Here is a 17,754-nt window from a genome sequence, read left to right on the forward strand (position 1 = left end):
CACCTGAAGCTACCCCCAATTGCAGGTGTTGTTCTGTTCCTATACCACAGGCAGCTGCAACAGTTACAGTCAGTGTATTGTGCCTCCTGCACAGTATACACCTGAAGCTACCCCCAATTGCTGGTGTTGTTCTGTTCCTATACCACAGGCAGCTGCAGCAATTACAGTCGGTGTATTGTGGCACCTGCACAGTATAGACCTGAATCTACCCCCAATTGCTGGTGTTGTTCTGTTCCTATACCACTGGCAGCTGCAGCTGTTACAGTGGCTGTATTGTGTCACCTGCACAGTATACACCTGAAGCTACCCCCAATTGCTTGTGTTGTTCTGTTCCTATACCACAGGCAGCTGCAACAGTTACAGTCGGTGTATTGTGACACCTGCACAGTATACACCTGAAGCTACCCCCAATTGCTGGTGTTGTTCTGTTCCTATAGCATAGGCAGCTGCAGCAGTTACAGTGGGTGTATTATGCCACCTGCACAGTATACACCTGAAGCTACCCCCAATTGGTGGTGTTGTTCTGTTCCTATACCACAGGCAGCTGCAGCAGTTACAGTCGGTGTATTGTGCCACCTGCATAGTATAAACCTAAAGCTACCTCAATTGCTTGTGTTCTTCAGATCCTATACCACAGGCAGGCAGCTGCAGTAATTACAGTCGGTGTACTATGTCATCTGCTCAGTGTGCACCTAAAGCTACCCCAATTGCTGGTGTTCTCATCTCCCTGCAGGCCATTAGTAGGCAGCTGCAACAGTTACAGTCAGTGTATTGTGCCTCCTGCACAGTATACACCTGAAGCTACCCCCAATTGCTCGTGTTGTTCTGTTCCTATACCACAGGCAGCTGCAGCAGTTACAGTCGGTGTATTGTGGCACCTGCACAGTATAGACCTGAATCTACCCCCAATTGCTGGTGTTGTTCTGTTCCTATACCACTGGCAGCTGCAGCTGTTACAGTGGCTGTATTGTGTCACCTGCACAGTATACACCTGAAGCTACCCCCAATTGCTGGTGTTGTTCTGTTCCTATACCACAGGCAGCTGCAACAGTTACAGTCAGTGTATTGTGCCACCTGCACAGTATACACCTGAAGCTACCCCCAATTGCTGGTATTGTTCTGTTCCTATACCACAGGCAGCTGCAAAAGTTACAGTCGGTGTATTGTGCCACCTGCACAGTATACACCTGACGCTACCCCAATTACTGGTGTTGTTCTGTTCCTATACCACAGGCAGCTGCAGCAATTACAGTTAATGTATTGTGCCACCTGCACAGTATACACTTGAAGCTACCCCCTATTTCTGGTGTTGTTGTGTTTCTTTACCATAGGCAGCTGCAGCAGTTACAGTCTGTGTATTGTGCCACCTGCACAGTATAAACCTAAAGCTACCTCAATTGCTTGTATTCTTCAGATCCTATACCACAGGCAGGCAGCTGCAGTAATTACAGTCGGTGTACTATGTCATCTGCTCAGTGTGCACCTAAAGCTACCCCAATTGCTGGTGTTCTCATCTCCCTGCAGGCCATTAGTAGGCAGCTGCAACAGTTACAGTCAGTGTATTGTGCCTCCTGCACAGTATACACCTGAAGCTACCCCCAATTGCTCGTGTTGTTCTGTTCCTATACCACAGGCAGCTGCAGCAGTTACAGTCGGTGTATTGTGGCACCTGCACAGTATAGACCTGAATCTACCCCCAATTGCTGGTGTTGTTCTGTTCCTATACCACTGGCAGCTGCAGCTGTTACAGTGGCTGTATTGTGTCACCTGCACAGTATACACCTGAAGCTACCCCCAATTGCTGGTGTTGTTCTGTTCCTATACCACAGGCAGCTGCAACAGTTACAGTCGGTGTATTGTGCCACCTGCACAGTATACACCTGAAGCTACCCCCAATTGCTGGTATTGTTCTGTTCCTATACCACAGGCAGCTGCAAAAGTTACAGTCGGTGTATTGTGCCACCTGCACAGTATACACCTGACGCTACCCCAATTACTGGTGTTGTTCTGTTCCTATACCACAGGCAGCTGCAGCAATTACAGTTAATGTATTGTGCCACCTGCACAGTATACACTTGAAGCTACCCCCTATTTCTGGTGTTGTTGTGTTTCTTTACCATAGGCAGCTGCAGCAGTTACAGTCGGTGTATTGTGACACCTGCACAGTATACACCTGAAGCTACCCCCAATTGCTGGTGTTGTTCTGTTCCTATAGCATAGGCAGCTGCAGCAGTTACAGTGGGTGTATTATGCCACCTGCACAGTATACACCTGAAGCTACCCCCAATTGGTGGTGTTGTTCTGTTCCTATACCACAGGCAGCTGCAGCAGTTACAGTCGGTGTATTGTGCCACCTGCATAGTATAAACCTAAAGCTACCTCAATTGCTTGTGTTCTTCAGATCCTATACCACAGGCAGGCAGCTGCAGTAATTACAGTCGGTGTACTATGTCATCTGCTCAGTGTGCACCTAAAGCTACCCCAATTGCTGGTGTTCTCATCTCCCTGCAGGCCATTAGTATGTCTGAAAGGCCAACAAGGAGAGGCAGACAGTCACGAGCCAATAAAAGAGGGCAAGCAGGCTCTGTGTGTAGAGGCAACAGTGCTGGTTGTGGACGCAGTGCATCGTCATCAGCACGTGGCCATTGGACATGCTTGTCCTTATTTTCAGCAGCTGGACGTGTTGAGCCGCAACATGCCGAAGACTTGGTAGAGTGGATGACCAAGCCCTTCTCATCCTCCTCATCCTCTCTCACCCAGGCTCAGGATACTGGCAAAGCAGCTGCCAACATGTCCTCTTCCCTCGTCTCAATGGCATCATTCACTCCTTCCCTAGACCCACGATGTCCTCCTGAGGAGTCCCCCGAACTGTTTGAGCACAATGTTGGGTACATGCTCCAGGAGGATGCCCAGCGTTTTGAAGGCTCTGATGATGATACCCAAGAAGAGGAAGGCAGTAGCGAGAGCCCAGAGAGAGGGGATGCTCAAGAAGGACAGCAATCTGGCAGTCATGTTCCACCAGCTGCAGCATACTGCCAGGTATGCTCCAGTGATTAAGAGGGAGGGGATGATGAGGTCACTGACTCCACGTGGGTGCCTGATAGGAGAGAAGAGGAGGAGGAGGAGGCACATCTCCAACAAGGCAGGATGCCCTCCAGGGGCTAGCTTAAGGGCAGCACACTGACAGAATCACACTGCAGACCTCTGCCTATGCAGGGCGCTGCCTCTGCGCGTTGTTCCAAAAGTTCTTTGGTGTGGGCCTTTTTTGAGACGAGTGCATCAGATCGCACCGCTGCTATTTGAAACATATGTCTTAAGCGTATCTTGAGTAGCCAAAACATCAGCCGCTTTGGCACCACATGCTTGACCAGACATATGTTGACCTGTCATGCAGCTCGTTGGCAAGCGTATCTTAAAGACCCACACCAAAGAACTAAGCGGACCTCTCCTTGCTCCTCATCAGCTGGGATCTCCAACCCCACTATACCTTCAGTCCTCTCTGAAACCTGCACTGAGAGGAATGAAGGTGCAGAATTAGGTGTGTCATAGCAAAGTACTTGTGTGCACACTGCTAGCAGTACACCGACGTCCGATTGTACCAGGCAAATTTCCCTGCCCCAGTTGCTGGACCGTCAAAAGATGTTAACTCCCAGCCATCCACATGCCCAGCGGTTGAATGCTAGCTTGGCTAAATTGCAAGCACTTCAACTGCTGTCTTTTAAGTTGGTAGACTCGGCCCCCTTCCGTGAGTTTGTGCAATGTGTGGTTCCTCAGTGGCAGGTCCCCAAATGCCCCTTTTTCTCACGGAAGGCGATTCCGGCTCTCTACCGGCATGTGGAAGGCAATGTCCATGCCTCGCTGGACTGGGCAGTCAGCATTAAGGTGCATATTACCACTGACTCATGGTCCAGCAGGCATGGACAGGGACGTTACCTATCTTTTATGGGGCATTGGGTCACTCTTCTGGCAGCTGGGAAGTATGCAGGACAAGGTGGAGTAGTGTTGGAGGTTGTTTCGCCACCACGCCTCCAAAATGCTACTACTGGTTGTGACACACCTCTCTCCTCCACCCCCTCCTCTTCTTCTTCCTCCATGGCCTCTTCCTGTGCTTTGTCCTCAGAACCAGCGGTGCTCCGTAGGCGTTCAAGGGGCTACGCAAGTACGTAGGCAAAAAGATGCTGTGCTTGCGCTGGTGTGCTTGGGGGACAGGAACCACACTGGAGCAGATATTCTTTCAGCTCTGCAGGGGCAGGCTGAGAGGTGGTTGACGCCACGCCAGCTTAAGCCAGGAATGGTGCTTTGCGACAATGGCACCAACCTCCTCTCCGCCCCCTCCGACAGGGACAACTGACCCATGTGCCCTGTGTGGCTCACGTGCTTAACTTGGTGGTGCAGCACTTCTTGGGCAGGTACACGGCCTTACAAGATGTCCTGAAGCAGGCCAGGAAAGTCTGTGTTCTTTTCCGCTGGTCATACAATGCCAGTGCTTGGCTGGCTGAGCTCCAAAAGGAGTTGAACCTGCCCAAGAACTGCCTTATCTGTGACATTCCCACCAGGTGGAACTCAACGTTGGCCATGCTGCAGCAGCTGCACATGCAGCAGAGGGCAATCAATGAGTACCTGTGCGACTACAGCACCAGGACAGGGTCAGGGGTGCTCGTTTTTTTTCCCCACGCCAGTGGGCCATGATCAGGGATGCATGCACTGTCCTGTCACCGTTTGAGGAGGCCACAAGGATGGTGAGCAGTGACAGTGCATGCATCAGTGACACTGTACCTCTTGTCCACCTGTTGGAGCACACACTGTGTGGAATAATGGACAGGGCACTTGAGGCAGAACAGAGGCAGGAAGAGGAGGACTTCCTTGCCTCTCAAGGCCCCCTTTATCCAGACAGTGTTCCTGCTGTTCTGCCGATCACACAGGAAGAGCAGGGCTCATTCCTGCTTGCCAACTAGAGTATCTGGGAGAGGTTGCAGTGTCGTGGCACCAGCACCAGTGCCTAAGGCCCAATTTTTCAGCCCCTGTTTAACAGGGGCATGTAATTACAATTTTTGATGCAATACTTTGCAGCAGGGCTCATTCCTGCACTCCCACTAGAGTATCTGGGAGAGGTTGCAGTGTCGTGGCACCAGTACCAGTGGCTAAGGCCCAATTTTTCAGCTCCTGTTTAACAGGGGCGTGTAATTACAATTCTTGATGCAATATTTTGCAGAAGGGTTCGTTGCTGCTCTCAACTACAATATTTGTGAGTGGTTGCAGTATCGTGGCACCAGCACCAGTGCCTAAGGCCCAATTTTTCAGCCCCTATTTAACAGGGGCATGTAATTACAGTTTTTGATGCAATACTTTGCAGCAGGGCTCATTCCTGCTCTCCAACTAGAGTTTCTGTGAGGTGTTGCAGTGTTGTGGCACCAGTGCCTAAGGCCCAATTTTTCAGCCCCTATTTAACAGCTGCATGTAATTACAATTCTTGATATAATATTTCACAGCAGGGTCCGTTCCAGCGCCCACCGTAACTGTGAGGACTAAGTGCCCGTTCACACTACCGCGACTTGGGACGCGACTTGTCAGACCGCAAGTCGCCCCAAGTCGCTTGACATTAGTAATTCCATTAAAGTGAATGAGAGCCGTCTTAATGACCGCTACTCAAGTCGGAGCGACTTCCAAAAAGGTTCCTGTACTACTTCAAGGCGACTTATAGGCGACTTGTACCCATAGATTTCAATACAAGTCGCCTACAAGTCGGATCACCTTCCCATACACTGATCACTTCCTGTGTGAAGTGTGGGTAGGTGAAGTGAAGAAGAAAAGAAGTGATTGAAAGAAGATTGAAAGAAGATAACATGTCATCCCGAGGCCGCAGAGAAGTGCAGCACAGGGAGCCAGTAGATAATGAATCCCTCATCAGACATGTGAGGCAGCGACCCTGCATATATAATAAGCAAGATCCCAACTACAAGGATCAATCCAAGAGGGATAGTGCTTGGTTGGAAATATGCAGACTAACTATCGAAGATTGGGAAACAATGCTGCCGACCGATCGTAGTGACAAATGTAAGTTTAACCTTTTTATTAAATTCATGGTGTTATTACTTGCCACGTCACTTGCCACGTCACCTGCCACGTTACTTGCCACGTCACCTGCCACGTTACTTGCCACGTTACTTGCCACGTCACCTGCCACGTCACCTGCCACGTCACTTGCCACGTCACCTGCCACGTCACCTGCCACGTCACCTGCCACGTCACTTCCCACGTCACCTGCCACGTCACTTGCCACGTCACCTGCCACGTCACTTGCCACGTCACCTGCCACGTCACTTGCCACGTCACCTGCCACGTCACTTGCCACGTCACTTGCCACGTCACCTGCCACGTTACTTGCCACGTCACCTGCCACGTCACCTGCCACGTTACTTGCCACGTCACCTGCCACGTCACCTGCCACGTCACTTGCCACGTCACCTGCCACGTCACCTGCCACGTCACCTGCCACGTCACTTGCCACGTCACCTGCCACGTCACTTGCCACGTCACCTGCCACGTCACTTGCCACGTCACCTGCCACGTCACTTGCCACGTCACTTGCCACGTCACTTGCCACGTCACTTGCCACGTCACCTGCCACGTCACCTGCCACGTCACCTGCCACGTCACTTTTGTGTATTCTTTCACTGATGCTAACTGCTAGTGTTAATAAATGTTAATAATGAATGATCGTGAATGAATGATTCTTTTATTATTACATTATAGAAAAAAAAAATAACCAACATATCATTTTTATTACATGAAATAAAGATTACATAGCAGGAAAACATTATAACCGTAATAACACATTAGCAAATTCTAGATGTAAAGCAGTGAGCAATGCAGTTAGGAAATGGCATCCAATTGCCATTCTAAGTCACCGGCCGGTGAAATAAAGTATGATGCAAACTTTTCACGAACAGTGGCACCATCGCAGGATCCCCTTGCAGCAGTGATATGTGCACTTTCCAAGTCATGCATAAGGGAATCCTCAAAACGGTACCCGTCACGTACCCGTACAAAATTGTGCAGCACGCAAGCTGCTTTGACAGCAGTAATTGCATTTTCAATGTTTAATGCGATAGGCGTATGTAACAAACGCCATTTATTGGCAAGAATTCCAAACGTGCACTCAACCATCCTTCTTGCCCTTGTCAGCCGGTAATTAAAGACTTTCTTGGGGGTTGTCAGATTTCTATTGGAGTAAGGCCTCATTAGGTGTTGCGACAATGCAAAAGCCTCATCTGCGACAAACACATAGGGTATTGGGGGTTCAGTTGTGCCCGGAAGAGGACAGTTCTCAGGAATATCTAGCTGATTAGATCGTAGCCTTTCACCAAATGAGGAATTTGCAAAAATACGCGAATCGCAGCTACTTCCGTAGGATCCTATATCGATATAGGTGAAGCAGTAGTTTGCATCGACAACAGCAAGAAGTACAAAAGAACAATATTTTTTGTAATTGTAGAACATACTTCCACTACCAACAGGCTTAACGACACGCACATGCTTCCCATCTATAGCTCCAAGGCAATTTGGGAAATTGCACCGACGCCAAAATATTTCTGCTATATCACGCCAATTATCTTGTGTAGGCCGTTTCATAACCATGCTGTTAAGCACATCCCATATGACTTGGCAGGTGTCTTGGATAATGTAGCTGATCGTTGATCTGCCCAACATGAACTCATAATGTAGACTAACTAGGGAATGACCGGTTGCCAGGTATCTGAAAGACAAAAGACATAAACCATTTTATGTTCCTATTTATGTTTTACAGTATCAATATTACAAATCCGTTGGAAGGGTTTGCGCGACTGTTTTTCTCGCTACATTCGCAAATTGAATGAGGCCAGGAGTGGGTCTGGAGGAAAGCGTATCGTCCCCTATGTGCACGCAGACGAACTAGAGTTTCTGCGGCCTTTCCTGGAGCTGAGAGAGTAAGATAAAATCTTACATAGTTGTAAAGTGATACTATACAATTCTACTAAGAAGGGGGTAACTGTTCTTTTATATGTTTATTGCAGAACACAATCAAGTTGGGCAGTTGCTGGTGAACGGCAGGATGCAGCACAGGAGGAGGCAGCATCTCAAGAAGTGGAAGGCTCGTTGTCGCTTTCCCTGGATCATCCTTTGCTGCTGGAACAACAGCAAGGTGAAGAAGCGGACCGCAACCAGGGAGAGGCTTCCACTAGTCAGCCGGCTGAGCCTATCCGACTCCGTCAACAACGAAGTAGACCAGCAAGGGGCAGTAACTCCCAAAACATAGAGCTATTTTCCGAACTGGTTGATCGTATGAACCAAAAATTGGACGAGCTGCATTCGGAAGACCATGGTTTTGGACTCATGGTCGCCGAAATGCTAAAAAGAGTACCGCAGGAGAGGAAAAATGACGTAAAGAAGTCAGTGATGGATCTCATAGAAGCGAGCATTACAAATGATCCTATTCCATCCGCTTCCATGTTTGGACCACCACCACCATCCGGACCCTACTACACATACTCAACCCCACCACCACCCAGAACCCATCCCTACTATCCCCCTCACTTCCGTCCCTACTCCAATGAGTATGGACATGCCCTTAATCCTGCCCATCCACCTATACCCTATCCCTCTCCATCCCCACTGACATCAGCAACTTCAGCTAATGTTACACCAACACCATCCCCAAGGCCTTCCACCAGCTCCTCACCATATGAGCCAGTGTACCATAACCTGTAAGATTTTAAAAATAAACATATGTTCTGTTTTGTTGATATATGGTTATATATTGTTCTAATAATTAAAGTTTTTTTCAAAAAAAAAGGATGTTGGTGTGATAAATTTTGCAATATTTCTTCAACAATATTTTTATTTGGAAGAATCTTACGTACCTAGGTGGATGCAACATCGCAGCAATGATGCAACTGTCCACTGCTGTTTCTTCACACAGAACTGAGTCAACATACATCGTCTATGTCTCTGTTCTGTCCTCTCCCCAAGATGGGAGGTGCTGTCTCTCAGCTGCTCTGCTCCCCCACGCTCAATGTGGAGGGGTGGATAGCAGCTTGCTGAGAGGCTGCCACTGTCATCAGTCCAGCCAGCTGCTGGCAAATGAAGGATGATGCGCTGTCTCAACTAATCTTCGTGATATCTGCACAAAGTGGACTTCTGTTCACTCTGCACTGAAAAGGGGCACAGGATTGCAAAATAATTGCACTCATATGACCCGTAGGAGAAGCCAAGACAAATGAGCTCAGGCTAGATTGTTGCACATATAATAACAATGTGATAATGGTAATGTGCATCAAAAAAATAGATAGTTTACCTGAGCGTAATAATCAATCTTTCAGTAGGTGAGATGCTCCTCCTATATGAGGTGTTCTGTCGCTCCAGATGGTTGTAAACTAGACGAAGCAATTCATCAAAACTGTAAAATGGATAAAAAATGTAATTTGATATATTCTACATGAGAAATATCTGACATTTGTAGCTACACTATTACCGATGTAATAACATATGCAAATCTGATGCCTCTAGGACCCCTTTCACACTGGGCTGGTGCGGCCGTCGGCGGTAAAAGGCTGCTATTTTTAGCTGCGTTTTACCGTCGTTTTAGCGGTGGTCTGGGGGCACTTGCGGGGTGGTTTTAACACCCACTAGCGCCCGAAAAAGGGTAGCGCCGATGCAGAGGCGCTTTGCCAGCGGTTGTGCGGCCCTGTCCCATTGATTTTGATGGGTAGGAGTGGTTAGGAGTGGTGAATACACCGCTCCTTCACTGCTCCAAAGATGCGGCTAGCAGGACTTTTTTCACCTTCCAGCCAGCGCACCGCTTTAATGTGATACATGCAAGCTTGCCGATCACCCCAGTTGATGTTTAGCATAGGTAGATGACAAACAATTCTGCTGAATATCAATCTTCGCCATTTTATTCTCTACGTTAAATGCTACAAAATATATCTTTCAAAAAATAAAAAATAAATGGGACAAAATAGTCTATTAGCATATGTACTTGCCTTGCAATTGACATCCGGGTATAGTTGTGAAACTTGTCCTCAAAAACACGCAAATTTTCATAGATGGCCCAAAATTGGCCTCTACTGTCTCTACTTGCAATAATTGGATGGATCCAGTAGCGGCGTCGTCTTCTCATCCTCATCCTTCGCTTCCTCTCTTCCTCCTCTTCCATTAACACTGCCACACCAGCAGTTACTACAGCTCTCATCAAATAAGGCAATGACAACATTGTGGTGACAGGACAAGACACACGACAGGAAGCAGGAAGCGACAGGAACAACAATGATGTCACAAGAGCTGAGTAGCGCTGATTGGCCATAGGCAAAGTCGCCTGTGCTTGAGGCGACTTGTAAGTCGCGCTAAGTCACGTCGAAGCCGCGCTAAGTCACGTCGAAGTCGCGTCGAAGTCGCGTCGATAAGTCGCGCGCAAGTCGTGTCGCGGTAGTGTGAACGGGCCCTTACAATGTTGTGGCACCAGCACCACCACCACCACAACCACCAAAGGCCCAATTTTTCTACCACTGTTCAACAATGGCATGTAATTACAATTATTGATATAATGGTTCACAGCAGGGCATTCCAGCACCCACCAAGAGTCACTTTGCGGACTTACAGTGTTGTAGCAACACCAACACCTTAGGCCAAAATTTATGCAGAGCATATAGGACAGGCCCCTACTTTCAAACATCCAACTTACAAACGTCTCCTACTTGCAAACAGAAGGAGACAACAGGAAGGAAGATGAAAAAAGATGGACGGTAAAAAAATTATACAGGGGCGATAACCCTTCCCTATGTTTTCTGCTTAACACAACAAACCCAAAGAGGCTGGTAATGGGCAGGGGGGGGGGGGGGCTACCCATGCCATTTTTCTCAATGATTTTCATCCATATTGCCAAAACCAGACATTACATTAAAACTACAATCAGTTTTAAATGACGTTTTTTCCGTTAAATGTCATTTCGTACAGGGACTGTTCTAAACACGGTAAACACGTGCCACTTCACAGGCATACTATAGACACCCCCCAGGCGCGATATTTGAAGGAATATAATTTACTTTTTTCTTTTCACTTTAAGCGTCATTAAAATCAGTGCTCCTGAAAAAACGTCAGTTTTTAAAACTTTCTTTTGCATTGATACATGTCCCCTGGGGCAAGAGCCGGGTCCCCAAACCCTTTTTAAGACAATAACTTGCATATTAGCCTTTAAAATGAGCACTTTTGATTTCGAACGTTCGCGTCCCATAGACTTTAATGGGGTTCTAAAGTTCGTACGAATTTTCGGTCCATTTCGAAGGTTCTAGTGCGAACTGAACCCGGGGGGGGGGGGGGGGGGGTGTTCAGCTCGTCCCTACTCATAACCATTATAAATGAGTGAAATGATTTTGGTGACATTGCGTTAGTCAAGGCAGCAATTCTCAGTTTGCTGCTTAGGCTAGCCATACATTATACAATTTCTCTTGTTCAATTTTCTTTAGGTTTAGGGTCTGTCTAATTGCATACAAATTGAAAGTGTTGAGGGGTGACCTCATATCATATGGTTTTGGTAAATCTGAAGGAAAATTGTACAAGAAAATTGTATAATGTATGGTCAGCCTTAGATCTAATTTGCAAATTACTTTTTCTTTGAGTGTATGTTTTGTTATTTTTATCCTGTCACTATACATTTTTTTTTTTTTTTTAGGCTGATAAGAGACTTTTTTGGCACAAGAGTAGGTCAAGGATAATTGAAATGAACTGTTAGCCCTTGTACACACGGTCGGACATTCCGACGGAAAATGTCCGATCGGACCGTGTTGTTGGATAATCCGACCATGTGTGGGCTTCATCTGACTTTTTCCGTTGTAATGTCCGACCAACAAAGTTTGAGAGCTGGATATAAAATATTCCGACAACATGATCCGATCGGACAAAGTTAGTAGAGAATTCCGATCGGACAAAGTGCCACGCATGCTCAGATCAAATTCCTAGACCAAAGCTATTGGCTACTAGCCTGAACGTCGTAACGAAATAACGTCATAACGTTCCGAACAATCTGATTTTCCAAAAACTTTGTCCGACCGTGTGTATGCAACACCAGTTTCGGACAAAATCCGTCAGAAAAAAATCTGACGTATTTTGTTGTCGAAATGTCCGACCGTGTGTACGGGGGCTTATAATGTTCAGGAAATAAATGAAACCAAGTAAAGCCCATATGTAGGGATGGGGTGAACGTGGAATACTGATACTTCTACAGAGGCACCATCCCTGGAAGATATGCAACTATTTTTTAAAAAATATATGGAACTGGATTGGACTTTAATTGTGCCTCTGAGAAGTGTAAACAAATGAAATACAATAACAAACTTATGAAAAAATTGACAATTTTATTTACTAGGAAAACAGTTGAAAAAAGTTCATTACAGTTTGTACGATTAGGTTTGAATTCAGGGTGTGCAAATCCCCAACAATTAATAGAAATATGGCCTATGCATATAATTACATAGATAGAGACAGCGATGAACGTAAAGTTGATTTATAGTCTCTGCTGAAGATTTGCTGATGTGGCAAAAGAAAAAAAAAATAATAATAATAATTACATAGATAGGGATTGAATACACACTGTATACAGACATTAATGCATGAATCCTTACATAGATATATATTATATCAAAATATGGTGCCAAAGACAGTCACCAACGGTGAACAACCCAAAGGCACTAGCAGCGCTTTATTATTTTTAAAAGCGTAACCATAAAACTATAAGCATGGATTTAAAATGTATTACAAAACGAAATATATATATATATAAATATCAAACTACACACAGTACGAAACCTTATAGTATATATAATTATTTCAAACCAAAAGCATAAATACTGTATGTTATTTAAACTCAATTCGTTCCTCTATGGATCACTCTACCTCTATATTTCTCATATTCAATAGGCATATGTCTATTCATATATTTGGTCACAATACAAATGCAAGAAACCAAAAAAATTTGTTACATATATCAGAAACAAAAAAAGTCCATCAATTGTTTCAATATTAGTTCATATTCAGCAAAATTACTGCAAGCAAAAAAATGTAAAAAAATGTGGCAAGTGTTGCTAGCAGATCATTCAGAATCTCAGTAGTCCACCACCATATTATATATTTATCAATAATATTGATATTGATAAATATTTATGATGAAATGCTATTAATTGTGTTATTGTTAATTCATTAATTGTGTTATTGTGTTGTCCCCCCTATACATTGTAAAGCACTGTGTAAACTATTGCCGCTATATAAATAGTGTATAATAATAATAATAATGTAAGGATTCGTGCATTAACATCTGTATACAGTGTGTATTCAATTCTTATCTATGTAATTATATAATCTGTACAGTACTAATTGATCTTTCATCTGTAGAATTCACACAGCGTCATACTGTGCTATCTTCAAGGCCCTGACAAAGCAATACTGTCCGTTTAACGCGTAGGCAATATTTCTATTAATTGTTGGGGATTTGCACTCCCTGAATTCAAACCAAATCTTACAAACTGTAATGTACTTTTTTTCAACTGTTTTTATAGTAAATAAAATTGTCTATTTTTTCATACTTTTTTTATTGTATTTCATTTGTTTACACTTCTCAGAGGCACAATTAACCACTTCGCGCCCACCCTATAGCCGAAATACGGCTACAGAGCGGATGCTAACTGCCGGGAGGCCGTTCCTGAATGGCCTCCTGTTTACTTCCGCAATGCGCGCTCCCGTGAGCACGCATCGGGGAAGTTCTGTGCTGGCCAGTCACAGATCGCTGTAAACGGCCAATCACAGCGGCCGTTTACAGCGCGATCGGCATGTCCAATGTGAGATGATCTCATATGTAAACATATGAGATCATCTCTCAGCGCCGCTCTCCCTCCTCACACAGACAGCGTGTGAGAAGGGAGAGATCAACGGCTGCAGCGGCCATAAGTAAAAAAAAAAGGAAAAAAAGTGCCATCCTCCCCCAGTGCCATCCTCCCCCAGTGCCATCCGCCCCAGTGCCATCCTCCCCCAGTGCCATCCGCCCCAGGGCCATCCTCGCCCCAGTGCCATCCTCGCCCAGTGCCATCCTCCCCAGTGCCATCTTCCCCAGAGCCACCTGCCCCCAGTGCCACCTGTTAGTGCTATCTGTTCCCAGTGCCACCTGTTAGTGCTATCTGTCCCCAGTGCCACCTGTTGTCAGTGCCATTTGTCCCAAGTGCCATCTGTCATCAGTGCCACATAGTGCCTTCTGTCATCAGTGCCACATATTAGTGCCATCTGTCACCAGTGCCACGTATCAGTGCCATTTGTCATCAGTGCTACCTGTCAGTGTCACGTGCCATCTGTTGTCAGTGTCACGTGTCATCAATGCCACTTATCAGTGCTATCTGTCATCAGTGTCACGCGTCATCGGTGCCACGTATTAATGCCATCTGTCATCGGTGCCACGTATTTGTGCCATCTGTCATCAGTGCCACGTATTAGTGCCACCTGTCATCAGTGCCACGTATTAGTGCCACGTATAAGTGCCATCTGTCATCAGTGCCACGTAAAAGTGCCATCTGTCATCAGTGCCACATATTAGTGCCATCTGTCATCAGTACCACGTGTCATCAGTGCCACGTATAAGTGTCATCAGTGCCACATATCAGTGCCATCTGTCATCAGTGCCACGTGTCATTGTCCTGGTGCTCCAGGGCCTTCAAATGTGTAATAGGTAGTCAACAAGTTAGATGTGTAATTTATGCTCCTAGAACATGTGACGGCGCTCCCTGCATGTTGGGCCTCTCTATGTGGCCAGGCTGTGAAAAAGTCCCACACATGTGGTATTGTAATACTCAGGAGGAGTAGCAGAATTTTTTGGGGGTGTCATTTGTGGTATACACATGCCATGTGAGAGAAATAACCTATTACAATGACAATTTTGTAAAAAAATAAAAATAAATAAAAAATCTTAATTTTGTAAAGAATTGTGGGGAAAAAATGACAACAATAAAAAGCTCACCATGCCTCTTACTAAATACCTTGGAATGTCTACTTTCCAAAAAGGGGCCTTTGGGGGGTATTTGTACTTTCCTGACTTGTTCGGGTCGCAAAAAGTGAGATAGTCCACCAGTACATCAGATGTGATAAATTTTGTGCGATTCGCACCACAGCTTGTAGACTCTCTAACTTTCTCAAAGACCAAATAATATCCACTAATTTGGGTTATTTTTACAAAAGATATGTAGCAGTATAAATAGTGGCCAAAATTTATGACGAAAAATTTATAATTTGCATAATTTTGTCACAGAAACAAAGAAATATGCGTTTTTTTTTCAAAATTTTCGGTCTTTTTTCATTTATAGCGCAAAAAATAAAAACCCCAGAGGTGATCAAATACCACCAAAAGAAAGCTCTATTTGTGGGAAAAAAGGACAAAAAAATAATTTGGGTACAGTGTTGCATGACTGAGTAATTGTCATTCAAAGTGTGAGAGCACCGAAAGCTGAAAATTGGTCTGGGCAGGAAGGGTGTTTAAGTGCCCAGTAGGCAAGTGGTTAAAGTCCCATTCAGTTCCATATATTTTCTGAAACATAGTTGCACAACTGAATTCCATATTCCTTGTCCTGTGCTGTATTGTGAAAAAGGACCATGAGCATTTTTTTCATGTGTTGTGGTGCGTTGCCAGTCCATTCATAATAAATGGTCTGTCTTAGGACAATGCACATTAATGGGTACCATAACGTATGGTAATGCATGTGCATTAATGCACCACAATGGAAAGCTTTATTTTTTGAATGAACCTCCAATCGTACTATTTAGTTTTCTCCATCAGGTAGCTCTGGGCTGCATTGCAAACAGTAAATAATGTTGGTATTAGTACTATGACTTCCTTCATACACTGCAGCTTACATCCAGTGTTGATAGCCTCACCCTGGCCTACCTGATAAAAAATTGCATTTTCTTTACCCTTTGAAATAGAAAGATGGAAATGTAGGTGATTCTACTTCCTGTCAAACTGAAAATATTATGGTTCAATCTTTTGAGAACTCTCAGGTCACTTTGACAGGCAGCATGATAAGGAAGCTAAAATAAGTTAGATAAAAGGGTATTACAGGCATACCCCACTTTTAAGTACACAATTGGGTTTATTTACTAAAGCTGTAAAGTGAAAAAATCAGGCTCACTTCTGCATAGAAACCAATGAGCTTCTAACCCCAGATTATTCAATTAAGCTTTGATAATAAAACCTGGAAGGTCATTGGTTTCTATGCAGAAGTGAGCCTGATTTTGCACTTTCCAGCTTTAGTAAATAAACCCCATTGTGTACTTAAAAGTGGGGTATGCCTGTATTTAAATTTTTAATATATTTCTATTATTGGGAAACATAGTTTTATTTAATTTTGTTTGTTTTTGTTTCATACAAAATGTCTCCAATGCTCATCTTCTAACCAATGTTATCAGAATAATTCAGATCATAAAGAACAAAGATGTCAGGGCCATGTTTGCAATGCTTAGCACACATTTAATAAATTATTTTACACCCAAAGATTAGTGAAAACTCCCCAAACAATATATACTTTCTGAAAGCAGACACCCTGGAGAGCAAAATATTGGTAATTCCAATGTTTTATATCACACAATACTTGCACAATGGTTTATCAAGAGTAAATTTTCAGTAAAAATACATTAAAGTTCATTTTATGGCCCACAAACACAACATATTACCCAACATTTGATAAAATATAAAAGAGGAGTTTGTGCTGAGTAGATAGATACCCAACAGGTCAAGCTTTAAAATGGCATGCAGCCGCAAAACAACAACAACGTTTTCTCTGCCATATTTCTCACAAGCAACATTAAAAGTCCCTAGAGGTCATCAATTTAGAATTAACTATGTATATTGGCCCTAAAATTGTTGCTCTCTGCCTGGCGTGTACAGCAATATCTAACATTTGTAGTGTAAGTAACATTTTCATATTTGGTTGCCCCTGATGGGTGTGTTTATGTTCATGTGTGTATGTATGTGGGGACGGGCTCAACATTTTTTTTCAGGGGGGAGAGGGGTTCTACGTACTTGGGTGTAAATTTATTTTTTGACACTTTTACTAAAACTTTATTTATATCACATAGGGGACAAAAAAGCCCCCTATGTGGCATAGACTCCATGTCACAGATTCCCTTTATTGAGACAGTTTTTTTTTTTTACCTTCCATTGAAGCTAATGGCTGCAGCAGACAGGAAAAGTGAGAACAGAAACTGGAAGTGGCATTACACACCAGGAGATCAGTGAGGGATGTTTGCTGGTCCCTTTCCCCCAGTGGCGCAGTTCTGGGGGGTCACAGAAAGCTGAAGATTGGCTTGTGGAGCATACAGCTGTCGCAGCCGGAAGTAACCATACACTGCTACGGATGCATGACAAATGTTGGTGGCAAAAAAGGGTTAACAGGTATTTAAACCCCAACAATGAATTTCTCTTATTTGCTTTTTGGTCTGTTAACGATGCCATTAAAAGCCATGCCATGACTAAGGACTAACGCCCGAAACGCGTACGTTTTTAAAGCTCTATACATGTATTTTCTGCTTTTATCAGTAACATGCTCTTATCAGTAACATTGCACCCCACTATCCTCGGGGACCACAGAGCCCCACCTTCTTTGTTATGGAGAAAAGGAGGGGGGAAGGTTTGTGTAGTCCTATCCTATTTCTATTTTCCTGATACAGTAATTTAACCCCTTGGCGCCA

At 44.6% G+C, this 17,754-nt stretch overlaps 1 long non-coding RNA gene across 1 annotated transcript; it reads right to left on the minus strand.

Moving 5' to 3' along the window:
- Window positions 1-6,763: 6,763 nt before the first annotated feature.
- LOC143983947 (uncharacterized) lies at window positions 6,764-9,675 on the minus strand. Its single transcript, XR_013274692.1, has 2 exons — window positions 9,335-9,675; window positions 6,764-7,756 (listed from the first exon to the last, which is right to left on the minus strand). It is a non-coding gene; the product is annotated as an uncharacterized LOC143983947 (long non-coding RNA).
- Window positions 9,676-17,754: the final 8,079 nt, after the last annotated feature.

This window comes from Lithobates pipiens, unplaced genomic scaffold (assembly GCF_037356315.1).
Source record: "Lithobates pipiens isolate NorthernLeopardFrog02 unplaced genomic scaffold, aLitPip1_a1.2 Scaffold_16, whole genome shotgun sequence".
In the NCBI taxonomy this organism is placed as follows: domain Eukaryota; kingdom Metazoa; phylum Chordata; class Amphibia; order Anura; family Ranidae; genus Lithobates; species Lithobates pipiens.